General features: G+C 42.6%; 1 long non-coding RNA gene across 1 annotated transcript; it reads left to right on the plus strand.

Annotated features, from left to right (window-relative positions):
• Positions 1-621: 621 nt before the first annotated feature.
• Positions 622-9,670, plus strand: LOC309619800. The gene is made up of 2 exons (XR_014239244.1): positions 622-3,131; positions 3,456-9,670. It is a non-coding gene; the product is annotated as an uncharacterized lncRNA (long non-coding RNA).
• Positions 9,671-10,192: the final 522 nt, after the last annotated feature.

Below are 10,192 nucleotides of genomic sequence, written 5' to 3' on the forward strand. Positions count from 1 at the left end.
AACCATCCTTTGCACCGAAGTGTTTTCTCAAAGACTCTAAAATACTGTCCCTTCCCTTTCATGTTTAATAAAATTAGCAGGTGATTCTGGTTTCTCCATTAAGTTGAAAGATCCTTGAGAACAGAGACTATGCCGTGTATGACTAAACGGATGAATAAACTGTATTTTTCCCATAAAAATAATAATTACTGGTAAAGTAAAGCTCTAAGGAAACCTCTTGCAAACATGCATATGTGAGATACTCTGTGAGTCCAGGCTCTTTTAGAAACAAGTATAGTGGGACAGTAAAAAGCAAGAAAAAAATAGAGCGCAATTTAAAAACAGAAATCTGAGTCAGCAGTGGAGTCTAGCTCCGTGTTCCTTACAGAAACGCATTACCGTCTTTTCCGTCAGAGCTAAAACATCAATACATCTGGGTGGGTCTACCCTACTACCTAACTTACTGGAAGGAACTTGACCACTGCACGAAGGACTGCAGCAGCGGCATGAAAAGAGGGAGGGGGGAGAAAAGGAGTTATGAATGGTTCTGTTCTAGTCCTGATCTCTACTGCCCATTTTTACATTCTTTCTTGTATCAAAATGCTTCAATGTGTTATCTTATAGCATCACACAGTTACATAATTTACATAAATGGCCAGAAAAATCCTTACAATCAAGATTCTTAACGGGGGGGTCCCAGATCTACACATGGGCTTCAGACAGCCTTTGAACACTGAATTTTTTGTATTGACATTTGCAATGTGTTTCTGGAAAGGACATCAATGGGATCACAAATGATTTTTCACATGGGCTACAAAACACAGTTTAAGAATTCCTGCTGTAGAAACTAGATTCAAATAAAGTTATTTTGGGGGGAGTGATTATGTTTTGGAGAGACAGTCCCCCGTGGATCCCTTGTGTTTCTACACTCTTGCAAGCAGACACACTGACCGTCTGTTCGGGACTGTCTTTACAAGGGTGTCCCTATAGCAAGTCCTCTTGGAAGACAGAGCTCTCTCTCCGGCACAAAGGGAAGGTTTGCATATAGACTTAGAAGATACAGGGAGTATCTCTCTCTGGAGCCAAAGGCCAATTTGCTTACTGCAATTATAGTAAACACTTTGGGCTCCCTAATCTCAGGATCCCTTTCTTGTAATGGAGGTCACTGCATGTTGCCAGTGTCGCCTGAAACTCTTAGTGTCATCCTGGGGGGATTAGGACTCAGAGAACTGGGACAGGGAAATGCGGACCCTCTGGCTTCTGTGTTGCTCTGTGTAATCAAGTCCTTTGTCTTGACTCAGGAATCTGATACCTTCAGCCCAGCCAGCATCCACGAACCAACTGCAGGCTACCTGTACGATATCATACCTTCACAGTTTTGGCCATAAGCATGGAAACGCTGACAAAGGCATGCCTTTCTGGAAGAGGAAAAATCAAAGCCCTCTTGGACAGACCGTAACCGAGCAGGACCCTACGAGGTCTTCCCAGAACAGACCCCCACCTGTGTCCTCCACCTGCCTTTTGTCTGTAGAAAAACTTCAGTCAAACAATAAATTTCATCAGAGGAGTGAGAAAATGCAGAAAGAAAGGAAAATAGTCAAGCAAGACAAAATAATAATACTTTAGCCACGGAACAAAGTCAAGGACCTTTAGCTCTTCCTCAAGGGCTGTAGATAACACTCTGAGCCACGTCCTTTGAGCTGTTTTGCAGATGCTGAAACTCCCACCAGGTGGAAGAAGTTAACCGCATGCTGCCCACCAGCACGTAGATCCCAGACTAGGTGGAACCAGAAGGCCGATGATGGTGATTCCCCATTACCTCACCACCAACCAATCAGAAGAAGGTCCACGAGCTGACCACGCCCTGCTCCTTGGACACTGTAAGACTCCTCACTACCCCTCCAGGGGGGACACACAGTCTCGAGGGCAGTAGCTTGCTGTGGCCCCCTTTGCCTGGCAAAGCAATTAAGTTATTCTTTTCTACTTCACCCAGAACTCTGTCTCTGCATTTCTGTTCAGTACCGTTGAACAGAGGCTGAGTTTCAGCAACAAGATTAACAGGATTTGAGGGAAGTCCACAATCAGCAATAGCAACCATACTGACCAAAATGCACAGTCAACTGGGCGATCAATGGTTCTTTACACCATGGCTGTTGATTAGTAGGAACTGGGGAGGCGGCTGCCGGCTGAGTACCATCAAGTAAGTTCAAGGACTTGTGTCCAAACAGTGCTCTAGTCATGGTTAGCTCTCCTAAGGAAGCGGCACTTCCTGGCCAGTCTGATGCCAGCCTTAGGTTTGCCCCATTATAAAAACTAACACTAAGATTCTTCCTGGGGGGGCTGAATTTTCCACTCCTTTTCAGACAAGAGTTGTGGAGATGCATAACCATACTGAATATGAGGGGAGAGACATGGCGACCACTGTGGGCAGAAACCAGGAGTAATGCGAGGACAGACCGTCCAGCTTGGGCAGGGAGAGCGTGGGGTACAGGACATTTTGTCAAAGAAGGACAAAAACAACCATCCATTATGGCTGGACCCCTTCTGTGGTCTCTCGGGCCAGCCTTAGATCTTTCAGAGACAACAGGAAAAGATGCTAGAGATTTTTTGCAATGGGTCCACTCAGCTACAAAGGAAGTTCAAGTCTTCAGGGAAGATTTCCCTGAGCCAGACAAACTCCCAGGGGAACCCACAGAAGAGACTGACCCTTGTATGAGGCTCTCACTGCCCTGGGCTGGGTTTACAAGGTAAAAGATGACCCACTAGATAATGAGACTGAACAAAGGGATTTCAGACAAATTATTTCAGTCATCCATGCATCCCTGGAAGACTCTCCTAGCTCATTTGTTGAAAACGGGAAGAACTTAAGCGATGACGTGGTAATGGAACATTGAGGTGGGTGGACGCCTTTAAAGGATGCCACAGTGCGAGTCCGTCCCAGGTCAGCCAAAGGGGGCAAACCCTGCAACCCAACAGCAATATGGGGAGGACTGCTAAGAGGCTCCCAATGCTGAAACAGATGGTGTCAATAGTGAAGACCTTGCTACTCAATATATAAAACAGATGGTGTCAATAATGATGACCTTGCTACTGAAACACTGAATTTTGTTTGACTGAGTTGCTAGCAGTAGTCATGCCACTCAGAGACAAAAGCCAATGTGCCTCAGGGGCTTCCCTGGTGGCGCAGTGGTTGAGAATCTGCCTGCCAATGCAGGGGACACGGGTTCGAGCCCTGGTCTGGGAAGATCCCACATGCCGCGGAGCAACTAGGCCCATGAGTCACAACTACTGAGCCTGCGCGTCTGGAGCCTGTGCTCCGCAACAAGAGAGGCCACGATAGTGAGAGGCCCGCGCACCGCGATGAAGAGTGGCCCCCACTTGCCACAGCTAGAGAAAGCCCTCGCACAGAAACGAAGACCCAACACAGCCATAAAATAATAAATAAATTAATTAATTAATTAAAAAAAAAAAAAAAGGTCAATGTGCCTCGTGTATTGGGTGGAGCCAAACGCTCCAACACGACCCCGATGCTCAGACCTTCTCCGTTGCTCGGACCTCAGTTGGTGTAAGGAAAAAGATGGTTAGGGGTGAGGCCAGGATCTCAAACTTCAGGGACGGGAGGAGCTCCAACCTGTATGACTTTGTTGGAGCCCCAGTCACTGTGTGACCAACCTACCTGACACTGTGGGGAGAAGGGGCATCTCCCTGTCCCCTGAATAGGTTTTACGGGTGTTCTCAATGGGAAGGGACGTGAAACTGACCTTGACCTTGGGGGTACAAGAGATGGACCAAATCAGTGTTCTTTAGTTGTTCCTACAACCAAGTATAGAGTAGGCATTGAGGTGCTGTGTACCTGTTCATCCCTGTCGCATAAATTCTAGGACTCTTTCAATTGGGGGCTTCTCGTGCAGAGAGGCGCTAGCACCTTTGGGACCCTGCGATCCTGAAGAGCACTTCAAGCTGTAAGTTTCTCTGCCTGAGGCTGTTGCCAAATGGAGCCCCTGGCAAAGGAGGTGCTCTCCGCACAGACACAGCCCTCCAGGTTTTTGGACTTGTTGCCCCCTTGACATAGCAACCAGCCACACCCCACTTCAAAAGCAGCCATTAGCTTCCTAATGGGACGATGGGCTTTCATTCAAACCGAACACCTGACCCAGGAGGCCGTGTGACTGAAATGCTCCTGTTGGGTGTGTCAACTCAGACTCCAGGACTCGCAATGAAAGGAAGACCCGAGGGCACTCACTTTTCAGAAGGAAATGGCGTATTCAAGAAGGAACACCTCTGAGCCCTCTTCTTGACCTCTGAGCCCTCTTCCTGACCTGGCCTCAGCCTTGACCTCCGAGAACCACAGACTCACATCATAGATTCTTTGGTCCTCCCTCCACACTGAGAGACGTGAACAAACATGTCTTAGTCAGCTCAGGCTCCTATAACAAAATACCATATTTTTCACAGTTGTGGAGGCTGGAAGTCCAAGATCAAGGTGCCAGCTAGCTGGGCTCCTAATGAGAGCTTTCTTCTTGGCTCGCAGACAGTAGGTCCTGGCAAGGTGGAGAGAGTGCTAGAGTGTCTCCCCCTTCTTATAAGGACACTAATCCCATCATGGGGCTCCACCCTTATGACCCCATCCGAACCTAACTGCCACCATAAGGCTCCACCTCCTAATATCAGCACATTGGGGATTAGGGTTTCAACATAGGAATTTCAGAGGGACAAATGTGCAGTCCATAACAAAGCCCCAGCATAGTTTCTAACAGCTTAAGGCCGTATCCTAGAATGTCCCCAGCCTCAAGTACAAACCTGAGAAAGCTCAGAGCTGCCAGGAGAACTTACTGTTTGTTTCAGCCAAAACTCAATGATAGGCAGATAGACTCCTTAACCCCTCTTGGATCAGTTACTTTAGAAAGGCTCACAATTATAAATGCTTTCTCTGACCCTTTGAGATGTAAATCTTCTAAGATCCAGAGCTCTCTTCTCAAGGACCTGAGAACCATCTCTTTACAAGGCAAACACTCAAGTTACTTTGGGCTCCCAAATCTCAGGGTTCCTTTCTTGTAATGATGGTAGCCTTAATTAGATCCTGTATCAGGAAAATTGAATGGATTTCATCCCACCCTCTAGGTCCTATGAATCAGAATGGACAACAGAGTGCCTTACTCTTAGGAAATGTTTTCAGAAAGCAAGGTAGCATAGAAATGAGTGGTGTTTATTATCAGAAGACAATTCCCTATGGGCTTCTCACATTTCCGCTTATCTTGCAATAAAGCAGAGGTGCTGACTGCCTTTGTTCTACAACATCTTTGTTCCAAAATGTCAAGGGTGTTTTCAGAGTGATCAGTCTTGGAAGATAGAGATAGCATCTTTGTCCAGAGCAAAGGGCAGGTTTATTTACTGGCCATTATGAAAGAGTTATGTTCCCAAAGCTCAGACTCCTCTCTGGTAATGCGACCCGCTGCATACATAGGTGTCACCAGGCAAGTCATGTTTCTCTGAGGGAATTAGGGCTGGTGGAAGCAGCTGCAAGAAAATGCTGATATTCTGACCTATTACTACTTTTGGGAGTAATAATGTCCTTTATTTCTGACCCAGGAATCTCACATCCCAGCCAGCATTCATGAAACTGGAGGCCCAGAATTTTAATTGCAAGTAGGGTAAATTAGTAGACCCTTCACAATTCTTGACATATGCTTAATTTGTTTGCTGGGATTTTTTTTTTCTATCAACTCATTTCTATAATTTTTATTTATTAGCTCAGTTAGCAGAAAAGAGTAATGCATTGGGGCTTGCAGAGAGATATATAATATTTTTAAAAATTCTGTTCATTAGCAGCTAACTATAGTTTAATACATTTACGAATCTATTTATTAAACAAATACTGATTGTCAACAACGCTCTAAAAGTTATAGGGATACATATAGTATGTCCTCATGGAGTTAGGTACACACCGTTATCACTTACTTCATTTTGTTAGAGCTAAGTTGAGAAAAGATAAATATATAGTGCTTTGATGTTTATCAGACAGAAGGGAACTCACTTCAGTCTGGCAGGGCAGCAGAGAGGTTTGGGGCTGGGAAGATACACCAGCTATCTCGTATGCCCATTTTAGATCCTCTGGCCTCACTTGCCTCTATTTTTCATTCCAGCCACTACTGTGTAGGGGATTCAGCTCTTTTCCGTATGCCTCTCACTGCCTGCCCTAGAGCTTCCCATGTGACACTGAGGCACACGAGACCTTGGGAAGCCACTTAACGGTCATGTGTGAGCAACCAGGGGTGCAGGTGGGATCATGCCCTATGGGGTAAACCTCTGACCAGCAGAGTCAGGAAAGGAAGCATACATTTGTTTCCCTTTCTCATATACCCAACCCAACGCATGCAATATCCTGAGACACCATAGCTATATACTCTGTTGGAAGATGGTCGATTAAGATTGAACAATTAGCTTCACTTGAGAGATAACAGGTGGTAGACATCTGAGAAAGGTGCCTTCGTTTTGACTCATTCTGTTTTCCCTGTCTCTTCTTTTTCCTTACTCCTGCTTCCCTGAGATTACACACTAATAAAGTTATAATGCATAAGGTTATAACACACACGGTAGGGGTTGTACTTTTTAGAGAACCCAGACAAAGAGAAGTCAATCAAGAACGAGGTAGAAATTAAGTGGAACACAAAAATAGTTGAGATGTGTGGAGAGGCCATAAAGCCTGAAACAAAAGGTCATCTAGCTGAAGCCAAGAGTAAAAATACTTATAATGGGAAAACGAAAGACAAGGCATGCATCAGAAATGGCAAGTGGAATTTCATTGCAGGGTTTGTTGTATAAATGTCAGCTGGGTGATTCTGTGCTGAGAGTTTAACAATTCAGATTGAAGGGATTTGTGGCCACATTACAGAACCTACATGGCACAGATCACTGTAAGCAGGATGTTAAGAGCATCAAATCCAAATTCAAGCAAATGAAATAACTTAAAATGGAGACAGGTTATCAGGCAAGGATTAGTGTCAATGAGAAGAACATGCCCCCTTCAAAACCCAACACATTTTCTCTCATCTTAGGCTCAGCCTTGGAATTTTCAAATAAATACAAGCCTAGAAGTTATTCTGATATAGATCTCGCTAGCCCCTCTGGCTTCTGTAGTTGTCTTCCATAAGGCTACGTTTACTTTGATCAGTCCTAGCGACACAAGAGGATCCATAGACGAGGAGGTGGTGTGGGCAGACATGTGGAAGAGGGCAGAATCTCCTTAGTGAGGGGAACTAGAGGGGCTCTACACGAACTTGCTTGACTGGTTTTTACTTGGTCACGTGAGGATGAAGAGGTGAAGGGAAGTAAAAAGGACTCAAAGGAAGGCAGAACATGAGCAGGAAAGATAAAAATCAGGCATTTAAGAGACTACAAGGAAGACAGAAGATTCAGTAAAGGTGCCTCCAAATTTAAACCCAAAGTTAGTGACACAGGGCCACGGGCTAGGGAATGCAATGGGCGGCTTATCGTAGAATAGGAAAAACTCTGCGCCACAGGGAAAACATCCTAAGAAAGTTTATTCAACCTCATTAGCAACCAAAGAAAAGAAAAGGAAATGTGCCTTTAAAAACAGTAGATTTTTTAGTAATAGTTTTGGTTAGGTTGGGCTATGACAAAAGGCTCTTTTTTGTCTGAGAAAGCCTTTTGGAACTGAGTTTTGGAACGTAATTTGCTAAAATGTATTGGAAACTTATAAATACTTAATACTCAAGAAGATGATCCAACTCCTAGGACTATGTATCTATAGCACATTTATTGAGTGCACAATATATTTTAAGTGCTGAGCCGATTGTTTTCTGAGTGTTACACCTTTCCACTCTCTTGCACCTCGGAAGGTAGCTAATATTTTCATCTTCATTCTACAGACAAAGAAATTGAGGCTTGGTGATGCTAAGGATATTGCCCAAGTTTAAATAAATTTTAAGTGATAAAAACAGAATTAACTTCAGATTCTCACCTTTAATTACTCACTACACATACTCTGTTTAAACTACTCACAACATACACTTTAATCCTAATTTATCTTAAAGAAATATGGATATGCCAATGATTATAAGGATATTCCAAAAGCAAGAAACAAAGTTAGAAACAACCTCTTTGTTCCACAGCAGAAAAACTACATATGTATTTTTTCTTGGAGTATTATGATGTCTTTACATATAATTTTCATGGAAGAACAACTAACAAAAATGATACAATGTCATGATACAGTCAGTTCTGTATAAAAACATGTTTTGAAAACATGACATTGTTCCAATAGGATTGATACACTGGGAACAATTTGAGCATAAGGGGAGTTTTGTTTATTCTCAGTTTCATCTTCAAAAGGACTAGGCAAGTGCAGAAAACTGCACTCAGTTGAAATGAGCTGCAGAAGAATACATTACCTGCAACACACACACACACACACACCTCCGATATCTACAAGCTACCTCAGTTTACTCCTTGTATTATGAGCAACACACATCTACCTCTGCTGTGTCAACCTCAGTTCCATTTCAGGTCATCCTCCTTTAGAACTTTACCATAATTCACAAGCTCCAGCCCTTCTGAAGGGCTTCCACAAATAAGGTTTAGGTCTTTGTGAAGGCAAGGTACCGCATTTATTGTAGTATTATGTATCCTGTAATCATTTGACATGTATAATATTGTGCCTACTTTTTTATTAGATTCCTATCTTTTTTTTTTAATCACTAACCAAGTTGTTGAGTGGTGTGACCCTAGCCCAATTCTCCCTTTACTTAAGCCCTGTGTTTTGTTTTATTTTGCTTTTATTGTGTGTTTTTTTTTACACTATGTGGTGACATTTAGGAACACACGTTGCATTATAGCAGAACTGACTGCACAGTGTTGAGAGGGGAAGGATATGGAACTCCTTCCATATCCATATCCAGAGTGTATTACATCTGCATAAACAGTACAGTAGTGGAAGAAATTATACCAAAATATGGAGTGATTATTTCCTGGTGTTTATATTTCTGTAAGATTTCATGGGCAGTGGTATTTCTGGTATTTCCTCCCTCTCAGGTCCAAATACTTTACTATGATGCCTTATACTTCATCTTTTTCCTTCCCGTGTTAAATTTGCATTATTTTCATTCTAAAACAAAAATTAAGATTGGCTGAGATCTTATTTTTTAAAGTAAAATGACCTTTTATTTTCTAGTAATAAAAGTAAAATGCTAAGTGACCCCATAGCTTAAAAGCCAATTATACTTATATTTTGAATTATCCTTATATATATAGTTGTGAGAGAGACTGTTATTACAAATTAACGTTGGATATGATAGAAAATATCAGTGATTCAATTTTGGAAGATGAGAGTATAGGAATGAAGGAGACCTCAGCTGATTATAACAATACACATATGGGCTTATACATCCTTGCTTTAAAAATACTGCTGAGCTCTTAGTTATAAAAATTACAAGATTTCTGGCATGTTATCCTTAAACTCTGAGAATTAAACCTTATTCAATATATATTTTCCAGATTATCAGCTCGCAAGTTACTCTGCTGGGAATATTCTAAATTAACATAACTTGAAAAGAAATATTACACTGTAAAGCTTTTATCTGAACATTTTAAAATGAGGTTTTTTTTTTTTTTTTTTTTTTTTTTTTAGAAGCAGTGATCTCTGAGGACGGGGGATTGCTTAGAAATCAAATAACATACTTTCAGGAAATAAAGCTTAACTGCATCACCTAGAGTTTTCACCTCACTAAAAACTCAATGAAAAAAATATGATATTATGGTGTTCATGTAATAGGGAAGAACGAATCTGACTCCATATTAGATCTGTTCCTTTTGCTTTAACTTTTGTGCCCCGTGGCCTGTGCTTAGTCATGCTGGCTCTGCACCTTTTGTAAAATAATGTTGCCTGTAGCCTGAAATATACAGGATACAGAGCCCTTTCTCAGGACTCGGACCTTCAAGAGTATAACACTTCTCCATTCATATAGAGATAAAAAGTTGCAGAACAGAAAATAACATTTGTCTTGTTGGAAGTTTACAGGAACATCCTGACCTGACCTAGGCGGACAGCTGTGAGAACAAAGGATTCCGACACCAAGAAGTCTGCAGCAACTAACCACTTCCCTCCCTCACCTTGCCTTTAAAAGCGCTTTGCTGAAACCCTTCAGGGAGTTCTCGGTTCTCTGGGCACACGCCACCAGTCTCTTCGTATGGCCCT

The sequence above is a fragment of the Balaenoptera borealis genome (genome assembly GCF_965194805.1).
Source record: "Balaenoptera borealis genome assembly, chromosome: 21".
Taxonomy (NCBI): domain Eukaryota; kingdom Metazoa; phylum Chordata; class Mammalia; order Artiodactyla; family Balaenopteridae; genus Balaenoptera; species Balaenoptera borealis.